At 42.7% G+C, this 20,540-nt stretch overlaps 1 protein-coding gene across 1 annotated transcript in view; it reads left to right on the top strand.

Moving 5' to 3' along the window:
* The window catches only part of LOC125779345 (craniofacial development protein 2-like), a 144,164-nt gene that overhangs the window by 65,968 nt on the left and 57,656 nt on the right, over window positions 1-20,540 (top strand). The window lies entirely within an intron of this gene.

The raw sequence follows: 20,540 nt of genomic DNA on the forward strand, positions 1-20,540 counted from the left end.
AACCGATGCCCAGAGCATACTAAAATTATGGAGGGAACACTTCTCCAGTCTGCTGAATGGCAGGGAAAGCATAACGCCAGGAGAAGGCGAACCCGATTCCCCAATCGATGACGATCTAGCAGACGTTCCATTGCCCGACCATGACAGTTGACAATTCATTTGTAATTTGTAGTTTGTAATTCATTTGTTATTCTAAAATAATAATAATTCAACAATAATTGAAATATATATTAAAAGCAATTTTTGCACTATAGTATATAAAATAAATGTGTGCAAATGAATAAGTGATGTGTTAGTGTATATAAAATTGAAAAATATAAGTGCAAAATTAATTTTATATATCGACATATAGCTCGGAAACTATAAGATTCCTGCGGCTATAACCATATATATCCTTGATCAGGATAATCTCCTCTATCCGACCATATCCTTTTTATCCTTGATATCCTGGGATGGTATACTAAATCCTTCCCCTGTGTCATCCGCGAAACTGGATGTCAATAAGTTAATAGCTGTTAAAATGTCTGCTGTATATATTATATACAGAATTGGGCTTAGCACGCTGCCCTGAGGTACGCCAACCCTTCTTAAAACTGCTTTTGACCGCACGACGAGGAGCTGCCTTTATGCCGCGATGTCTGAATTTAGTATCCCCGAATAACTAATATGGCTTTGTAAGCTGCATTGAGCAATACAACAGCTCCGTCAAGATCGGGAATGACCTTTCCGAGCCATTCGATACCAAACGAGGTTTCAAACTAGGCGACTTCCTATTGTGGGACTTCTTCAATCTGCTGCTGGAAAAAATAGTTTGAACTGCAGAATTTAATCAAGCAGGTAAAATCTTCTATTAGAGTGTACAGCTGGTGGCGTACGCCGATGATACTGACATCATTGGCCTCAACACCAGCGCGTTAGTTCTGCTTTCTGCAGACTGGATAAGGAAGCAAAGTAAATAAGTCTTGTGGTGAACGAGGGCAAGACCAAAAGTTTCCTGTCATCAAGTCGTTGAAGTCGTAGATAATTTCGTCTGGAAATCCAACGCAGAATAACTGTTGCAAACAGGTGGTACTTCGGACTGAGTAAGCAATTCAGAAGTTAAGTCCTCTCTCAACGAACAAAACACAAACTCTGTAAGTCACGAATTATTATCGTCCTGCTATATGGTGCAGTGGCATGGACGATGCCAACATCTGATGAGTCAACGTTACGAGATTTCGAGAGAAAGATTCTGCGAAATATGTATGGTTCTTTGCGCGTTAGCTACGGCGAATATCGCATTCAATGGAACGATGAGCTGTATGAGATATACGACGGCATTGACATAGTTCTGCGAATTAAAAGACAGCGGCTACGCTGGCTATGTCATGTTGTCCGATTGAAAGAAAACACTCCACCTCTGAAAATATTCGATGCAGTACCTGTCGGCGTAAGCAGAGGAAGACCTCCACTTCGTTGGAAAGACCAGGTGAATAAAGGCCTGGCTTCGATTGGAATCCCCAATTGGCACCACATAGCGAAAAGAAGATGCATCCAGGTAACATGTGCAAATCTCGCTGGCTCACCTGTGCAAATAGAATTCTGAGATTATACATTTCTACTGACAAACCAACAAAGGAAATAAAGATTTTGGTCAAGTACATACTTACAGTTTACTCACCTTTGTGGTTCTCAATAATATTCAACAGGTCAATCAAAGATGGCTCGCGCCATCTCTATGCTGCAATTCAAAGGTCGAGATACTTATCTGCTAAACTGCGCAAGGTTGTCGATTCATCCATTCAACAGAATGCTTTCTTTGCTCTTCCAGAAAACATTCTCCTTAGTATGATGACTGACGAACGGATAGAAGTCAGAAAGTTGGCCCTTGACCGTCTTCTGGCAGCCAGAGAAGCAGAGTCTGACACCATAAATGGAAGAGTTAGATGTATTAAAGTGCCAAAGCTGAATTTCAAAGCTAATACTTATTACGATATGATTAACTGGAAGACTATTACCTTGACTGTTCCACCAGTTCTTTGTTCAGTTTCTAACGAAGAACTCATAAAAGGGCTGTCGGGAGACACTGCAGAGGTATGGAAATTTAGTGAATTCCCCTCTCACACCGTGGCAGTCGAGAGAATCGTCAAACTGGTGACAGAGGCATCTTCTAAAGTTATTGGCCCCCAATCTCGTGATCTTTTTATACGCTCTACACTGAAATCTAGGCAACAAGTGCCAAAGTTTAGTACAAAATCTGATTTTATCAATAAATTTGACACAGATTCAGACTAAAACAAGCCTGACATATGGTTGGTTGGTTGGGTTGGGCTTGGGAGGAACCCGAAGAGCAGCTACCTCCACGCGGTGGGTTCTGGGTGACCAATACAGGTTAGCTGAGAGCTGCAACAATTTTGACCTTGCGCTGTGGCGCGCCGCCTTTTCGCTCGTATCTCGGGAACGGTTCGTCCTACGGCCATGATCACATATACCATTTCGGTAGCAAATGACGTGACAAATAACTTTTGTTTTATACATTTTGCCATGAGATGCGTATTTCAGGTGCTAGGTAGACAATTTCACGATTTTAGGCGAATTTCCGAAATTTCAAGGCCGAGGTTCGGGTTGAAGATGCAATCCGATCTCAAAACAAAAAGTTGCATTGGAATCAGGAAGTACTAAGGCAACTTTTCCGCACTATTAGAAATACCGAATCGAAAAAATTCCGGAATCGACCCACCCTAGTCATCACCTCTCCAGAATAATATCGGATACTGTAATGCATTATAACTACGGTGTAGCTCGGAAACACGCTGAAGTTGTTCGTTTCTACGGTGCAGTACAATATCTCGCGGTTCAAACTGTTCACCAACAATGACGATTACCAACTCATCGATTGTTGGTGCGTTGAATCGTCTGGCATGCTGCCCCATCGGCATTTTGTCTGCTCTGATGACGATTCGATGGTTATCAGACGGCATGCGGTCCAATGCGATTTTGAACAATCGAATCAATTCAGGAAAAAACAATCAACATGCGATGTCAGTGTTTTTTTTTTATTAATTGTAAACATCTGCCAGTTGTTTCTGTTTATTAGTAAAAGGCATTTGACAGGACTGCCAATCTATCGGCAAAACATTATTTCAGGAGAATTTGTATAGGCGGGATGTATCATTTTTTTTTTTTTGCAAAACGTGCAATGATACACCCATTAAATTTCTTATGTGCACCCTCCAAACGGACCTCAATCACCCCTGAAAATTTCATTGAAATCGGGCAAGCCGTCTAGGCAGGAAGTTTTGCCACTTAATTTTATATATACAGATTTCTGAATAATATAGTTGCTTTAATTTTTATAAAAATATTGGTGTTAGAAAATCAAAAAATATACTTTCTCTATTTGGAAATCGGTCATCACCTGCTAATTAATCAAAATGGGTATCAATACGATATTTCCTTGCAGTCTAGTCTCACTGGCTTTGCCGGTTCTTTGAATAATTCAAAATAATTTCTATAAATTTGTGACTTTGCTTTGGGCTTTGCTAAAACTTTACTTGCCTCGCCCAAATTGAAGGTCGCATTTTTATAAAGTTTTGGCTGCATAATTGACGTTGTTCAATACACTGTGCAAGAATTCGCAAAGCTACACGAACTAGAAATTTAGCATTTTTGCTTTAATACTCTCTGTTTCACTACGCTCATTTTTATTAGGACTCTGTAGAACTACATATTTCAAAATAACGAAGTTGATTTGCGCTTTTTCACGATATTTATACAATAGGGTGGGTCGATTCCGGAATTTTTTCGATTCGGTATTTCTAATAGTGCGGAAAAGTTGCCTTAGTACTTCCTGATTCCAATGCAACTTTTTGTTTTGAGATCGGATTGCATCTTCAACCCGAACCTCGGCCTTGAAATTTCGGAAATTCGCCTAAAATCGTGAAATTGTCTACCTAGCACCTGAAATACGCATCTCATGGCAAAATGTATAAAACAAAAGTTATTTGTCACGTCATTTGCTACCGAAATGGTATATGTGATCATGGTCGTAGGACGAACCGTTCCCGAGATACGAGCGAAAAGGCGGCGCGCCACAGCGCAAGGTCAAAATTGTTGCAGCTCTCAGCTAACCTGTATTGGTCACCCAGAACCCACCGCGTGGAGGTAGCTGCTCTTCGGGTTCCTCCCAAGCCCAACCCAACCAACCAACCATATGTCAGGCTTGTTTTAGTCTGAATCTGTGTCAAATTTATTGATAAAATCAGATTTTGTACTAAACTTTGGCACTTGTTGCCTAGATTTCAGTGTAGAGCGTATAAAAAGATCACGAGATTGGGGGCCAATAACTTTAGAAGATGCCTCTGTCACCAGTTTGACGATTCTCTCGACTGCCACGGTGTGAGAGGGGAATTCACTAAATTTCCATACCTCTGCAGTATCTCCCGACAGCCCTTTTATGAGTTCTTCGTTAGAAACTGAACAAAGAACTGGTGGAACAGTCAAGGTAATAGTCTTCCAGTTAATCATATCGTAATAAGTATTAGCTTTGAAATTCAGCTTTGGCACTTTAATACATCTAACTCTTCCATTTATGGTGTCAGACTCTGCTTCTCTGGCTGCCAGAAGACGGTCAAGGGCCAACTTTCTGACTTCTATCCGTTCGTCAGTCATCATACTAAGGAGAATGTTTTCTGGAAGAGCAAAGAAAGCATTCTGTTGAATGGATGAATCGACAACCTTGCGCAGTTTAGCAGATAAGTATCTCGACCTTTGAATTGCAGCATAGAGATGGCGCGAGCCATCTTTAATTGACCTGTTGAATATTATTGAGAACCACAAAGGTGAGTAAACTGTAAGTATGTACTTGACCAAAATCTTTATTTCCTTTGTTGGTTTGTCAGTAGAAATGTATAATCTCAGAATTCTATTTGCACAGGTGAGCCAGCGAGATTTGCACATGTTACCTGGATGCATCGACGCTAAATCTGAGGAACATTGACCGGAAATAACAGCTTCTGATATTTTATAGAGATAAGCTTGGTCTGTGCTAAGTTGGGTCGGATTAATAACCTCAGAAGGTAATTGGCAGGACGGAAAACTTTCAAATTTGACAACAGGCAACTTCTCACAATAAGGGAGCAGTTTACCTATGTCGCCAGAGAATGTATTTGGACTCTTTGAGACACCATCTATGTGTTCGAAAAGAGCACAAAATGGAAGTTCGTTGAAATGTAGAAGACAAACAACCCACTGTAATGGCCTACCTATTCTTTCTTCTAGTTTTCGAATGATTCCACCTTTCCAACCTGTGTTCGTGTTGGTGCCATCAGCACCGACAACTTCTAGATGTTCCACATCAACTGAATTGTCTTGTAAATGTTGCCATATTAGCTTGCGTCTCATCCTCAGCTGACCCGGAAGGAGAAGTGACGTGGCCAAAGTAATGACAACCAGGTTCCGCTATAAGAGAAATATGTTCCTCTTTGACAGTGTCGCGGTAGTACTTTTCACCTTCGCTGACTTGTGTAAGTGTATTGTCTTTGCGGCCGTCAAAATACAGCCCATATACGGAGTCAATACTTTCGGTGTTCTGGAGCTTAACACCAACACTTTTTTTTGCCCGACTAATCTTGCATTTGTCAGTGACAAAGTCGTCTCTTTTAGAGCTCAAACCTATTGGGTTCCTTAAAAACATTTTTTTAAGAGTCAGAAATTTCTTATGGTATGTGGTGAGCATTTGTACAACTCTGGTGTGTGAAACTATCGGAATAGATGACTTTTTGAAAGTATTTTCAACCTTTTTTGCAACTATTTCTGTAACCTCTTTACTCCTAGGTTCATAGTTGTCGCCTCGGAGTCGCCCTATACCAAATCTTTCAAACTGATAACACAAAAGAACATCCTGGTAAGTAGGTAACTGGGACTCAGAGAGATTGTACGGATATATGCCAAACACAGGACATTTCTGTCTAAATTTAAATTTAGATACAGACATTTTGAGTTCTGTGTTTTGTTGAGAGAATATAAGTGATAACACCTGGCGAAATCAACGACAAGAGTGAAGGAACTCGATGAAAAAATATTTATGTGGAGACCAGTCCGAACGTGTCGTATGGCGCAGGGAAATGAATGTAAGTGATAGAACTCGGCGAAATCACCGACAAGAGTGAAGGAACTCGATGAAAAAATATTTGTGTGGAGACCTATCCGAACGTGTCCTTTGGCGTAGGTGAATGAATGTGAGTGATAGCACTCGGCGAAATCAACGTCAAGAAGTGTGGCCGCAAGCCGATTTTCACCTTGCGCTGTGGCGCGCCGCCTTTTCGCTCGTATCTCGGGAACGGTTCGTCCTACGGCCATGATCACATATACCATTTCGGTAGCAAATGACGTGACAAATAACTTTTGTTTTATACATTTTGCCATGAGATGCGTATTTCAGGTGCTAGGTAGACAATTTCACGATTTTAGGCGAATTTCCGAAATTTCAAGGCCGAGGTTCGGGTTGAAGATGCAATCCGATCTCAAAACAAAAAGTTGCATTGGAATCAGGAAGTACTAAGGCAACTTTTCCGCACTATTAGAAATACCGAATCGAAAAAATTCCGGAATCGACCCACCCTAGTGATGACGGCTATCACATCAATATGCGATTGATAAATCGAAGAAATGTTACTACCGATTCAATATTTTGTGTATTGTTCATTTATAGCCAAAGAAACACCAAAAAAACTCAGTGCAAGAAGACAACTACATCCTGAAATGTCGCAAGCTTTTCCATCAGTATTTAGTTGATATGTATGCGAAGATCGAGACCAAACGTGTCCACTTTATTCGATTCAACCAAGCGAAATTGCGTTCTGAAGAGTACATCCATTTGAGAGATGCCGTGATGAATGATGCAAATGTGAATAGCATTGGACGTCTGACAATATTGCCAGCCACATACATCGGCAGTCCGCGCCATATGCACGAGTATACGCAAGATCCGATGTCGTATGTGCGCCATTACGGCAGTCCGGATCTGTTCATAACGTTCACGTGCAATCCCAAGTGGAATGACATCAAATGCCATTTGTTCCCCGGTCAATCAACAACTGATCGTCCCGACTTAACAGCACGTGTATTCAGGAAAAAGCAAAAAGCAATGATGGATTTAATTGTGAAACTTCGTGTTTTTGGAGAAGTTCGATGCTGGATATACTCGATCAAATGGCAGAAAAGAGGATTACCGCATGCACACATCTTGATTTGGTTAGTTCGAAAAAATACGACCAGATCAGATTGATAAAGTCATCTCAGCGGAAATTCCAGATGAAGCAATCGACCCACAATTGTTCAACGTTGTAACAAAAAACATGATCCACGGCCCTTGCGGCGCTATTAATCCAACGTCACCATGCATGATTGACAATAAGTGTTCAAAGCGCTATCCTAGAGCTTTAGTTGATGATACAATCACTGGAAATGGCGGATATCCATTATATCGGCGTCGATCCGCTGAAGATGGCGGTAATTCAACGGTCATAAAAGTTCGGAATCAAGACGTTGATGCACATCAATGTAGAATATTGCAACTCTGTCAAATCGATCAAATACATCTGCAAATACGTAAATAAAGGCAGTGATATAGCAGTTTTCGGAGTGGTTATCAGAGAATAGATGAAATTCAGCAATACCAAATGGGCCGTTATATAAGCAGCAATGAAGCGGTATGGCGCATTTTATCGTTCCCAATACATGACCGGCATCCCGTTGTTCTTCATTTGGCAGTTCATCTCGAAAATGGTCAACGCGTTTACTTCACTGCAGACAATGTACAACAGAGCGCAGCACGACCACCGCGGACAACACTAACTACCTTTTTCGAGTTGTGTGAAAACGATGAATTTGCAAGAACATCGCTATATTCCGAAATACCACAATATTTCACTTGGAATCCATCATCGAAAACATTTCAACGACGAAAGCAAGGGGAGCGTGTTGACGGTTATCCAAATGTCCGTAAAACCGATGCCATAGGACGCATTTACACCATCCATCCGAACAACGCCGAATGTTTATATTTGCGTCTACTATTAGTCAACGTGCGCGGACCAAGACCATTTGATGATTTGAAAACTGTTAACGGTCAGTTGTGTGCGACGTATCGTGAAGCATGTCAGCGATTGCATTTGTTAGAAGATGATATGCATTGGGATACCGCACTTCATGACGCATCACTCACATCTCATCCAAAACAAATACGCGTACTATTCGCCATAATAATATCTACATGCCTTCCGTCAAATCCGCAAGAACTGTGGAATAAGTACAAAGACTGCGTGACCGAGGACTTATTAATTTTGGCGTGTAGTCGAGCATCGGACGCAGACTTGCTATATACATTACAAATGTGTAATGATGCTTTGATATTGGTTGAAGATCTGTGCCTTACAATTGCGAATAAGGCATTAGCGCAACTTGGCATAACTGCGCCCAATCGTTCAGTGATGGATATGCTTGACCATGAGCTTCAACGTGAACAACAATACGATTGCAATGAATTGCGTACTTTCATACAAGCTATCATTACCAAATTGAATATTCAGCAGAAAAATGCTTATGATAAGATTATACGAGCGGTTGACAATAACGCCGGTGGATTCTACTTTCTGGATGTGCCCGGTGGTACAGGGAAAACGTTTATGATCTCTTTAATTCATGCTACTATGCGGTCACAGCAGAAATTGCGCTGGCAATTGCTTCGTCAGGCATCGCTGCTACTCTACTTGATGGCGGCCGAACAGCACATTCTGAGTTGAAATTACCGTTGAACATCTAAGTCGTTGAAACACCAACGTGCAACATATCGAGGAATTTAGCAATGGCAAAAGGTTTGCAAGGAGCTGGAATAGTTCTATGGGATGAGTGCCCAATGGCTAACAAAAAGTCATTAGAAGCATTCAACAGAACAATGCAAGATTTACGCCAAAAGCAACAACTTTTTGGCGGAGCATTAGTCTTATTACCCGGCGATTTTCGGCAAATTTTGCCAGTCATTCCTCGATCAACTCCTGCCGACGAAATAAACGCATGTTTAAAATCGTCAGTTTTGTGGAGACATGTTCAAAGGCTGACTCTTACCATCAACATGCGAGTCCAATTGCAAAATGATCGATCCGTAGCGGCGTTTTCGAAGCAGTTGTTGGACATTGGCGAAGGCAAAATACCAATCGATGATACCAGTTTGATCACATTGCCGAACAACTTAGGTACACTTTTACAATCGAAAGAAGAATTGATTGAAAGTGTATTTCCGAATATTGTTGTACATGTCAACGAAATCAATTTTGCCATTCAAGAAAAACTGCCAGGAGAAGCTACAACATATACATCGATTGAATAGCGTTTTGAATCAAGATGAAGTAGTCAATTATCCAACTGAATTCTTTGGATCCCCCCGGTCTGCCACCGCATCGTTTGGTCCTGAAAGTCGGTTCACCCATTATACTTCTACGAAATCTGAAGCCACCGACTTTGTGTAATGGCACAAGACTTTCAGTCAAAAAATTGTGGCAAATTTGGTTGAAGCAACAATACTAAATGGCAAGGAGCAGGTGAAGTTGTACTCTTACCACGCATTCCCATGATTCCAACGGACATGCCGTTTGAATTTAGCGCTTGCAGTTCCCAGTACGTCTTGCCTTTGCGATGAATATCAACAAAGCGCAAGGGCAAACGTTTCAAGTGTGCGACGTCAATTTGGAAGAACCGTGCTTCTCCCACGGCCAATTGTTCGTCACATGCTCGAGAGTAGGAACACCAAGGTGCTTATTCATTTACGCGCCAGGTGGACAAACCAAAAATGTTGTATACCAATATGTTTTATAAATGTTTTATAAATAAGTAACAGTTTTACAACAATAAATAAAACACAAAGTAAAAACCCTTAAGAGTTTTAATCGATTTGGGTGTAGCGAAGTGCACAGGGTAACAGCTAGTATTCAGATATAATAGGTCCTAATTTTTCACTTCTTTTGGAGGATGGAGTCATGTGTAGAAGTTCACGCAAGTGAGGAAAGTTCTCTGATCGCCATTCACTTGGGAGTGGCCAGAAACGATTCTTTTACATATGACTCAAGCAGCTCACGACTTACGGTCTTTGACCAAGTATCCTCTGGGTAGCCTAAGAACGTCCGTTTGAAGGCGAGCTAAAGTGAGAAGGCGAAATATCCCCTGCATAGGGTTGTGCGCTGGGTTTGGGACCCGCCACGTAAAAAAACAACCCCAGCGAATAGTAACAACCAGCCTCGGATGAGAGACCCCCCTTTTGATGACGACCATGGAAAACGAAATAAGGACTACGAATTGAGGGCATGCACCTGGAATGTCCGGTCCCTTAATTGGGAAGGTGCCACTGCCCAGCTGGTTGATGTCCTCGTGAAAATAAAGGCTGACATCACCGCCGTCCAAGAAATGCGATGGACGGGACAAGGACAAAGACGAGTAGGTCCTTGTGGCATTTACTACAGTGGCCATATAAAGGAGCGCAAGTTTGGTGTGGGATTCGTGGTGGGAGAGAGACTCCGTCTAGCCACAATCCGCATCAAAGCGAGGTTCTTCAACATATCGCTGATTTGCGCCCACGCCCCGACGGAAGAGAAGGACGATGTGACCAAAGATGACTTTTATGAGCGCTTGGAGCTCGCTTATGAGAGCTGCCCCCGCCACGATGTCAAAATCGTGCTTGGGCAAAGAAGGTATCTTTGGCACTACGGTCGGTAAATTCAGCCTCCACGAGGAAACATCCCCAAATAGGTTGAGGCTGATCGACTTCACCGGGGCCCGAAATATGGTTATCTGTAGTACTAGATTCCAGCATAAGAAGATTCATCAAGCTACCTGGCTGTCTCCGGATCGAAAAACCACCAACCAGATCGATCATGTTGTGATAGACGGAAGACACGTCTCCAGTGTTTTAGATGTGCGTGCGCTCCGAGGTCCTAACATCGACTCGGACCACTATCTTGTTGCAGCTAAGATTCGCACCCGCCTCTGTGCAGCAAAAAACGCACGCCAACAAACACAAGGAAGGTTCGACGTCGAGAAGCTGCAATCGCAACAGGCAGCCGAACGATTTTCTACTCGACTTGCACTCCTGCTCTCTGAGAGCACTCGTCAACAACTCGGTATAAGGGAACTGTGGGACGGCATTTCAAACTCCTTACGTACAGCTGCAACCGAAACCATTGGTTTTCGGAAATTGCAAAAGAACAGCTGGTACGACGAGGAGTGCCGTGTCGCAGCGGAGAGCAAACAGGCTGCCTACCTCGCAACGTTACGATCGACAACAACACGTGCGGGATGGGATAGATACCGAGAGTTGAAGAGGGAAGCGAGACGCATTTGTAGACAGAAAAAGAAAGAGGCCGAAATGCGTGAGTACGAAGAGCTTGATAAGCTGGCCGACAAGGGTAATGCTCGAAAATTCTACGAAAAGATGCGGCGGCTTACAGAAGGTTTCAAGACCGGAGCATACTCATGTAGAACCCCCCAAGGTGATCTAGTCACCGATGCCTAGAGCATACTTAAATTATGGACGGAACACTTCTCCAGCCTGCTGAATGGCAATGAACACACAACGCCAGGAGAAGACGAACCCGATTCCCCAATCGATGACGATGGAGAAGACGATCCATTGCCCGACCAAGAAGAAGTTCGAATAGCAATTACCCGCCTGAAGAACAACAAAGCGGCAGGGGCCGACGGATTGCCGGCCGAGCTATTCAAACACGGCGGCGAAGAACTGATAAGGAGCATGCATCAGCTTCTTTGCAAAATATGGTCGGATGAAAGCATACCCAACGATTTGAATTTAAGTGTGCTATGCCCAATCCATAAAAAAGGAGACCCCACAATCTGCGCCAACTACCGTGGGATTAGCCTCCTCAACATCGCGTACAAGGTTCTATCGAACATATTGTGTGAAAGATTAAAGCCCACCGTCAACAAACTGATTGGACCTTATCAGTGTGGCTTTAGACCTGGTAAATCAACAACTGACCAGATATTTACCATGCGCCAAATCTTGGAAAAGACCCGTGAAAGGAGAATCGACACACATCACCTTTTCGTCGATTTCAAAGCTGCTTTCGACAGTACGAAAAGGAGCTGCCTTTATGCCGCAATGTCTGAATTTGGTATCCTCGCAAAACTAATACGGCTGTGTAAACTGACGTTGAGCAACACGAAAAGCTCCGTCAGGATCGGGAAGGACCTCTCCGAGCCGTTCGATACCAAACGAGGTTTCAGACAAGGCGTCTCCCTATCGTGTGATTTCTTCAATCTGCTGCTGGAGAAAATAGTTCGAGCTGCAGAACTTAATCGAGCAGGTACAATCCTTTATAAGAGTGTACAGCTGCTAGCGTATGCTGATGATATTGATATCATCGGTCTCAACACCCGCGCCGTTAGTTCTGCTTTCTCCAGACTGAATAAGGAAGCAAAACAAATGAGTCTGGCAGTGAACGAGGGCAAGACGAAATATCTCCTGTTATCAAACAAACAGTCGTCGCACTCGCGACTTGGCACTCACGTCACTGTTGACAGTCATAACTTTGAAGTTGTAGATAATTTCGTCTATCTTGGAACCAGCGTAAACACCACCAACAATGTCAGCTTAGAAATCCAACGCAGGATAACTCTTACCAACAGGTGCTACTTCGGACTGAGTAGGCAATTGAGAAGCAAAGTCCTCTCTCGACGAACAAAAACCAAACTCTATAAGTCACTCATAATACTCGTCCTGCTATATGGTGCAGAGGCTTGGACGATGATAACAACCAATGAGTCGACGCTGCGAGTTTTCGAGAGAAAAGTTCTGCGAAAGATTTACGGTCCTTTGCGCGTTGGCCACGGCGAATATCGCATTCGATGGAACAATGAGCTGTACGAGATATACGATGACATTGACATAGTTCAGCGAATTAAAAGACAGCGGCTACGCTGGCTAGGTCATGTTGTCCGGATGGATGAAAACACTCTAGCTCTGAAAGTATTCGACGCAGTACCCGCCGCGGGAAGCAGAGGAAGAGGAAGACCTCCACTCCGGTGGAAGGACCAAGTGGAGAAGGCCTGACCTCGCTTGGAATATCCAATTGGCGCCACGTAGCGAAGAGAAGAAACGACTGGCGCGCTGTTGTTGACTCGTCTATAATCGCGTAAGCGGTGTCTACGCCAGTAAAGAAGAAGAAGTATTTTCTGTAATCTATTGTACCAAACGATTTTCTAACTGCGTACTAATTTCAGTCATTTGTTGTGTAAAGGGAGACTCTAACTGTGATGTATTTTCAGCTATTTGCGTCATAACGGCGCGGGTGTTGAGACCGATGATATCAACATCATCGGCATACGCCAGCAGCTGTACACTCTTATAGAAGATTGTACCTGCTCGATTAAGTTCTGCAGCTCGAACTATTTTCTCCAGCATCAGATTGAAAAAGTCGCACGATAGGGAGTCGCCTTGTCTGAAATCTCGTTTGGTATCGAACGGCTCGGAGAGGTTCTTCCCGGCCCTGACGGAGCTTTTGGTGCCGCTCAACGTCAGTTCACTCAGCCGTATCAGTTTTGCGGGGATACCAAATTCAGACATCGCGGCATAAAGGCAGCTCCTTTTCGTACTGTCGAAAGCAGCTTTGAAATCGACGAATAGGTGGTGAGTTTCGATTCTCCTTTCACGGGTCTTTTCCAAGATTTGGCGCAAGGTGAATATCTGGTCGGTTGTTGATTTACCAGGTCTGAAGCCACACTGATAAGGTCCAATCAGTTTGGGATTTAATCTTTCACACAATACGCTCGATAGAACCTTAAATGCGATGTTGAGGAGGCTAGTCCCACGGTCGTTGGCGCAGATTGTGGGGTCTCCTTTTTTATGGATTGGGCATAGCACACTTAAATTCCAATCGTTGGGCATGCTTTCGTCCGACCATATTTTACAAAGAAGCTGATGCATGCTCCTTATCAGCTCTTCGCCGCCGTGTTTGAATAGCTCGGCCGGCAATCCGTCGGCCCCTGCCGCTTTGTTGTTCTTCAGGCGGGCAATTGCTATTCGAACTTCTTCATGGCCGGGTAATGGAACGTCTGCTCCATCGTCATCGATTGGGGAATCGGGTTCGTCTTCTCCTGGTGTTATGCGTTCACTGCCATTCAGCAGGCTGGAGAAGTGTTCCCTCCATAATTTAAGTATGCTCTGGGCATCGGTAACTAGATCACCTTTGGGGGTTCTACAAGAGTATGCTCCGGTCTTGAAACCTTCTGTAAGCCGCCGCATTTTTTCGTAGAATTTTCGAGCATTACCCCTGTCGGCCAGCTTATCAAGCTGTTTGTACTCACGCATTTCGGCCTCTTTCTTCTTCTGTCTGCAAATGCGTCTCGCTTCCCTCTTCAACTCTCGGTATCTATCCCATCCCGCACGTGTTGTGGTCGATCGTAACGTTGCGAGGTAGGCAGCCTGTTTTCTCTCCGCTGCGACACGGCACTCCTCGTCGTACCAGCTGTTCTTTTGCACTTTCCGAAGACCAATGGTTTCGGTTGCAGCTGTACGCAAGGAGTTTGAAATGCCGTCCCACAGTTCCCTTATACCGAGTTGTTGACGAGTGCTCTCAGAGAGTAGGAGTGCAAGCCGAGTAGAAAATCTTTCGGCTGTCTGTTGTGATTGCAGCTTCTCGACGTCGAATCTTCCTTGTGTTTGTTGGCGTGCGTTTTTTGCTGCACAGAGGCGGGTGCGAATTTTGGCTGCAACAATATAGTGGTCCGAGTCGATGTTAGGACCTCGGAGCGCACGCACATCTAAAACACTGGAGACGTGTCTTCCGTCTATCACAACATGATCGATCTGGTTGGTGGTTTTTCGATCCGGAGACAGCCAGGTAGCTTGATGTATCTTCTTATGCTGGAATCTAGTACTACAGATAACCATATTTCGGGCCCCGGCGAAGTCGATCAGCCTCAACCCATTTGGGGATGTTTCCTCGTGGAGGCTGAATTTACCGACCGTAGTGCCAAAGATACCTTCTTTGCCCACCCTGGCGTTGAAGTCGCCAAGCACGATTTTAACATCGTGGCGGGGGCATCTCTCATAAGTGCGCTCCAAGCACTCATAAAAAGCATCTTTGGTCACATCGTCCTTCTCTTCCGTCGGGGCGTGGGCGCAAATCAGCGATATGTTGAAGAACCTCGCTTTGATGCGGATTGTGGCTAGACGTTCATTCACCGGAGTGAATGATAGTACTCGGCGACGGAGTCTCTCTCCCACCATGAATCCCACACCAAACTTGCGCTCCTTTATATGGCCACTGTAGTAAATGTCACAAGGACCTACTCGTCTCTGTCCTTGTCCCGTCCATCGCATTTCTTGGACGGCGGTGATGTCAGCCTTTATCTTTACGAGGATATCTACCAGCTGGGCAGCGGCACCTTCCCAATTAAGGGACCGGACATTCCAGGTGCATGCCCTCAAATCATAGTCCTTATTTCGTTTGCCATGGTCGTCATCAAAAGGGGGGTCTCTCGTCCGAGGCTGTTTTTTTCTTTTCATTGGGGTTGTTTTTTTACGTGGCGGGTCCCAAACCCAGCGCACAACCCTATGCAGGGGATATTTCGCCTTCTCACTTTAGCTCGCCTTCAAACGGATGTTCTTAGGCTACCCAGAGGATACTTGGTCAAAGACCGGAAGTCGTGAGCTGCTTGAGTCATATGTAAAAGAATCGTTTCTGGCCACTCCCAAGTGAATGGCGATCAGAGAACTTTCCTCACTTGCGTGAACTTCTACACATGACTCCATCCTCCAAAATACTACACAAGTACAAAAACAAGTGCAAGAGAAATTTTCAAAATTTGAAAACAAATTAAGCACGTTAAAAATTGACGAAGAAAATTTAAAATCAGAAGTTCTTCAATTGAGTAATCGTATGCGAGAACTGCAACTGCATGGCGCTGCACCATCAACAAATAATCCAAGGCTTAAGGCACCCACATTCGATGGAAGTATTTCAAATTTTCAAACTTCAGATTGAAAAGACAGCAATGGCCAATAACTGGAACGCAGCGGACGAAGTGCCGTACTTGTTTGTATCATTGAAAGGACCTGCGGCAGAAATCCTCCAGACTATTCCAGATTGTGAACGGGAGAACTATGAGGCATTGATGGGTGCGATAGAAAGACGATATGGTAGTGAGCACCGGAAACAAATATACCAGATCGAACTGCAAAATAGGGGTCAGAAGCTGAACGATGCAAGTGTTCGCAACTGAAATAGAACGACTGGTTCATTTGGCAAATGCAGATGCACCTGTGGATTACATTGAGAGGGTGAAAATTCAAAGTTTCATAAATGGAATTCGTGATGTGGACACCAAACGCGCCACATATGCATTGCCAAAGAGAACGTTTGCTGAAACGGTTTCGCTCGCCCTCACACAGGAAACAGCTTCTCTACTAAGTAAACCAGCACACAAAGTACAAAGAGTTGAAATGGAACAACCGGCGCTGATGGAAGAAATATTGAAGACTCTGAAGACAATTGCTGCACCGCGAGTAAATACAACAGGCAGATGTTTCAACTATGGAAAAGCGGGTCACCTTGACCGAAATTGCAATATAAAAGTAAACCCATCAAAACGGAAACAACCAACAGATAACGAGGACGGAGTATCCACTGCTCACAAGTCGTTAAACTAAAACGGAACAGTTCAAAGGGGCTTGAACTGGTTCCCACAACTATTTGCCCCGCCTTCTCGATATCACAAATAGGTCGCCATGTCAACAATCTTACTATCAACGATATCGTAAATGGACGACTGTCAACGCTTGCTTTGGATACTGGTGCCGCACATTCAATTATCCGACCGGATGTGGTAAGAGAAACGGTTGAACCATTAGTCGGTTGCAAGCTTCGAACGGCCACCTGGGACGAAATAGCTTTTGCGGGAAAAGTGTTTTGCGAAGTGATGATTGGTACCCTGGTAGTTAATCACACCTTCATCGTAGCAGAAATCACGGATGAAATTATAATGGGAGTAGATTTCATGACTGATCACGGGGTTACTTTAGATTTAAACAAGCAAATGCTGTTTTGCCAGAACATGGAGATGCCTATAAACACCGGATATATGACCAACGTTGAAAGTAAGAGGGTGATTGTTGATGATAATCAGAGTATTCCACCAAAATCTGAAGCGATTGTATGGGCTAAAGTGAATGGAGGAGGTGGGACTGAGGAATTGTGTATTGTGGAACCAACAAAAATAGATACACCCATATTGGTAGGAAGAACACTTGTAAAAACTAGAGAACACGCTACCATTCCAGTCAGAGTAGTGAATGAATTCAACACGCCTATAAGTCTGAAGAAATGAGCAGTAATTGGACAGTGCCAGAATATAAGTGCAATAGCACGATGCGAACGGTCAGAACAGAAGCCTACTATTGAGCCACAACAGATAAGTCCTACAGTCTTAAACAATTTGCTGAACGAGGTGCATGGAAATGAAAAATTAAAAGCAGGGGTCGAATCGTTACATCCATGCACGGATCGGCAAACGTACGAAAGAAAATTACGTGATACGTCAATCGTACGTGGCGATTAGCATTATGACATACGAAAGCGAACGGATCGTAATGTGTTTTCAATTCACAATAGTTTTTAAATTCCACATTGTTATGGATCGTATTTTTAGGTCTCAATAGATGTGGACCTGTCAAAACTGTCGCAAAATATTTAATAAATTTGTTAGTTTAAACATCAAACGGTTGAATATCAAGATGGATCCGACTTTGTTTTTTTATTTGAGCTCTAGTAAGAGTGATGGTGATGAAAAAATAGAGCGGTGGCAACTAAGAGATCGGAGCAATCCTTTGGCACTGCCGAACACAGCGTAGGTATATAAAAATTAAATCATGAAACCTCATTAATGAAGTTTTCTTTGCAGATTTTTAAAACGATTTCGTCTAACTAAAGAGGCTTTTGAATATGTCCTAAATAATATATGTTTAACGCAATCTGACGTCAGAGCAGTGCCTCCAGTGCTACAATTAGCAACCACGCTCTCACATTTGGCTAGCGGTGGATACCAGCACAGTAGAGGCAGTGACTATTTAATCGGGATTTGTCAAAGCACTGTTTCGAAGCTGACATCCCATGTACTTAAAGAAATGGAAACGAAGTTGTGCCCTCAGTTTATACGGTTTACACCAGAGGATTCCCTTACGTGTAAAGAGTGGTTTGTGCAGCAATATAAAATTCCAGGAGGTGACTATACACTTTACTAAAATAGTAATATTACTAATTATAAATAATTTTTAGTTATAGGGTGCGTTGATGGGACCCACATCGGCTTACAAAAACCCACAGTGAACGAGCACATGTACTTCAATAGAAAAGGCTACCATAGTATCAACGCTATGATAGTAAGTTGCTTTTATAATATATTTCTTGAATATACATTTATGCATATTTGTTAAATTTTGTATTGTCAGATATGTGATCACACTTACAAAATTTTGGCTATTAACTGTCAATACGGTGGTGCAGCCCACGACTCATTTGTTTGGAAACACTCGGACCAGCGAAGAGTTTTGGAAGAACGATTTCAGCACAACAGGAATGAAAATTCGTAGCTTTTAGGTATATTTTCATTTTGTTCTTTTTACCACATTTATTTTATTTATATTTTAACAGGGGATTCTGGCTACCCATTGGAACCATGGTGCAAAACTCCTTACAGAAACGCTTCGGAGGGTGTAAGTGAAGCTATGTTCAATGAAATACATTCCAAGGCAAGATGTATCGTCGAACGAACTATCGGAATTTTAAAAGGACGCTGGAGAATTTTAGGATATGGCAACAGAGGAAGGTACCATCCGACAAAAGTGGCAAGATTTGCTAACGTTTGTGCAGCATTACACAACATCTGCATAAAATTTAAAATAAATTATGATCCTCAGAATTGCGAATCTGATCAAACAACGGATATCGACACTGGGGTAGCGAACCGCCTCACCGCAATCGGCCAAACAATAAGGGATCAAATAATGCACTCTTTAATAAATTGAAGATGAAAATGTCTATGTATTTATCATTGTAAATTTTTTTCCCTTCTAAACTGAAATACAAAAATTTTGTTCATATAAACTCATTATTTCTATTAGTCGTTTCATCACGTTTGTTGGTTTTATCACATTTCTTCAATATTAAATAAATAAAATTCAAAAAAAAAAAATAAAGCTCTATTAAATTAAAAAATTCATTAAATGCTTAAAACTAAAAATTCATTAAATGCTTAAAACTAAAAATATTTACATCAATGTACCAAGTTTTATAATAAATTCCTTCGTAAGGTTTCGAGCTCCAATTTTTTTTATCTCGTGGTCTAATTCCCGTGTTGATTGTTGGAAGTGCCAGCATTTTTTCTTGTGCTGCTACTAACCTATCAAGCTTCTGGTCTATGCCTTTTTGAAAAGCCGATAGCGACTTCATGTTTTGTTTAAGTAACTCCAACTTCTCGTCACTCCTACTTTTTCTCTTGGTGTGCGTGGAGTTTTTTCTGTTGCTATTGTTGTAGCGAGTAGCGACTGTGTGGAAGTTGTTGGGCCTGGTAAGGAGCTGGGGAAAGGGCTTGCCTTCTCATCACTGCTATCACAGTTAACGACAAACGTCGAAGCTTGCGTAGTTGGGTTATCTCCAAATGCAGAAACATTTGTTATGCCTTCTACGCAAGCTTCGAGTCCAGCTGCTTCAATTAGCAGTTCGTCCGTCGCAGTGATCAACTTTTCATTATAGGGCCCTCCACCATTTCGCTGCTTTAATGCCTTATTGAAGGAAAGTTTTTTTTTTTGCTTGATATTTTTGATCAGCAAAAACCTAAAAAAACCATCAAAATTAATATTTTATCAAAATATATTGCATATAAATTATATACGTACCTTCCTCCACAACTTAGCATCTTTAACTGGTGGCCCCACGGCATTAAGCTGCTTCGTCAGTTCCTCCCATAATTTGTTGGATGCAATTCTTCCTTGCGCAGAGTTTGGAAGGTTATTTTTTGCCAAACATGGATGGCTTGACATGAATTCCGCCATTACATCTTTTTGTTTAGGATTTAGTTTATTATAATTTGTCCTAAAATAGATTTATTATTAAAAATTTTAAATTTAAAATTTACCAAATACTCACATTTTTAAATAATTCGTCTGTTACGATCGGTAGTTTGCGTTCGAGTGACGGTTCGAACGAACGGATACGTTTATATACTCGTTCACGTTCATCATGCCAGATTACGATAGAAGCGTTACGATCACGTATGTCATAATACGAAATACAGACTTTTACGTGACGAGTTATACGTTCACGGATGTAACGATTCGACCCCAGAAAAACTGTTAGAAAAATACGCATTTGCAAATGAAGGAAAAACAACACAGGAAGAACCGGCATTGTCAAACATCGCATAAATACCGGAGACGCTAAATCAATCCGACAAGCTCCGCGTAGGGTTCCACTAGCAAAACGTGAGTATGCTAA

Source organism: Bactrocera dorsalis, chromosome 6, assembly GCF_023373825.1.
Source record: "Bactrocera dorsalis isolate Fly_Bdor chromosome 6, ASM2337382v1, whole genome shotgun sequence".
Classification (NCBI taxonomy): domain Eukaryota; kingdom Metazoa; phylum Arthropoda; class Insecta; order Diptera; family Tephritidae; genus Bactrocera; species Bactrocera dorsalis.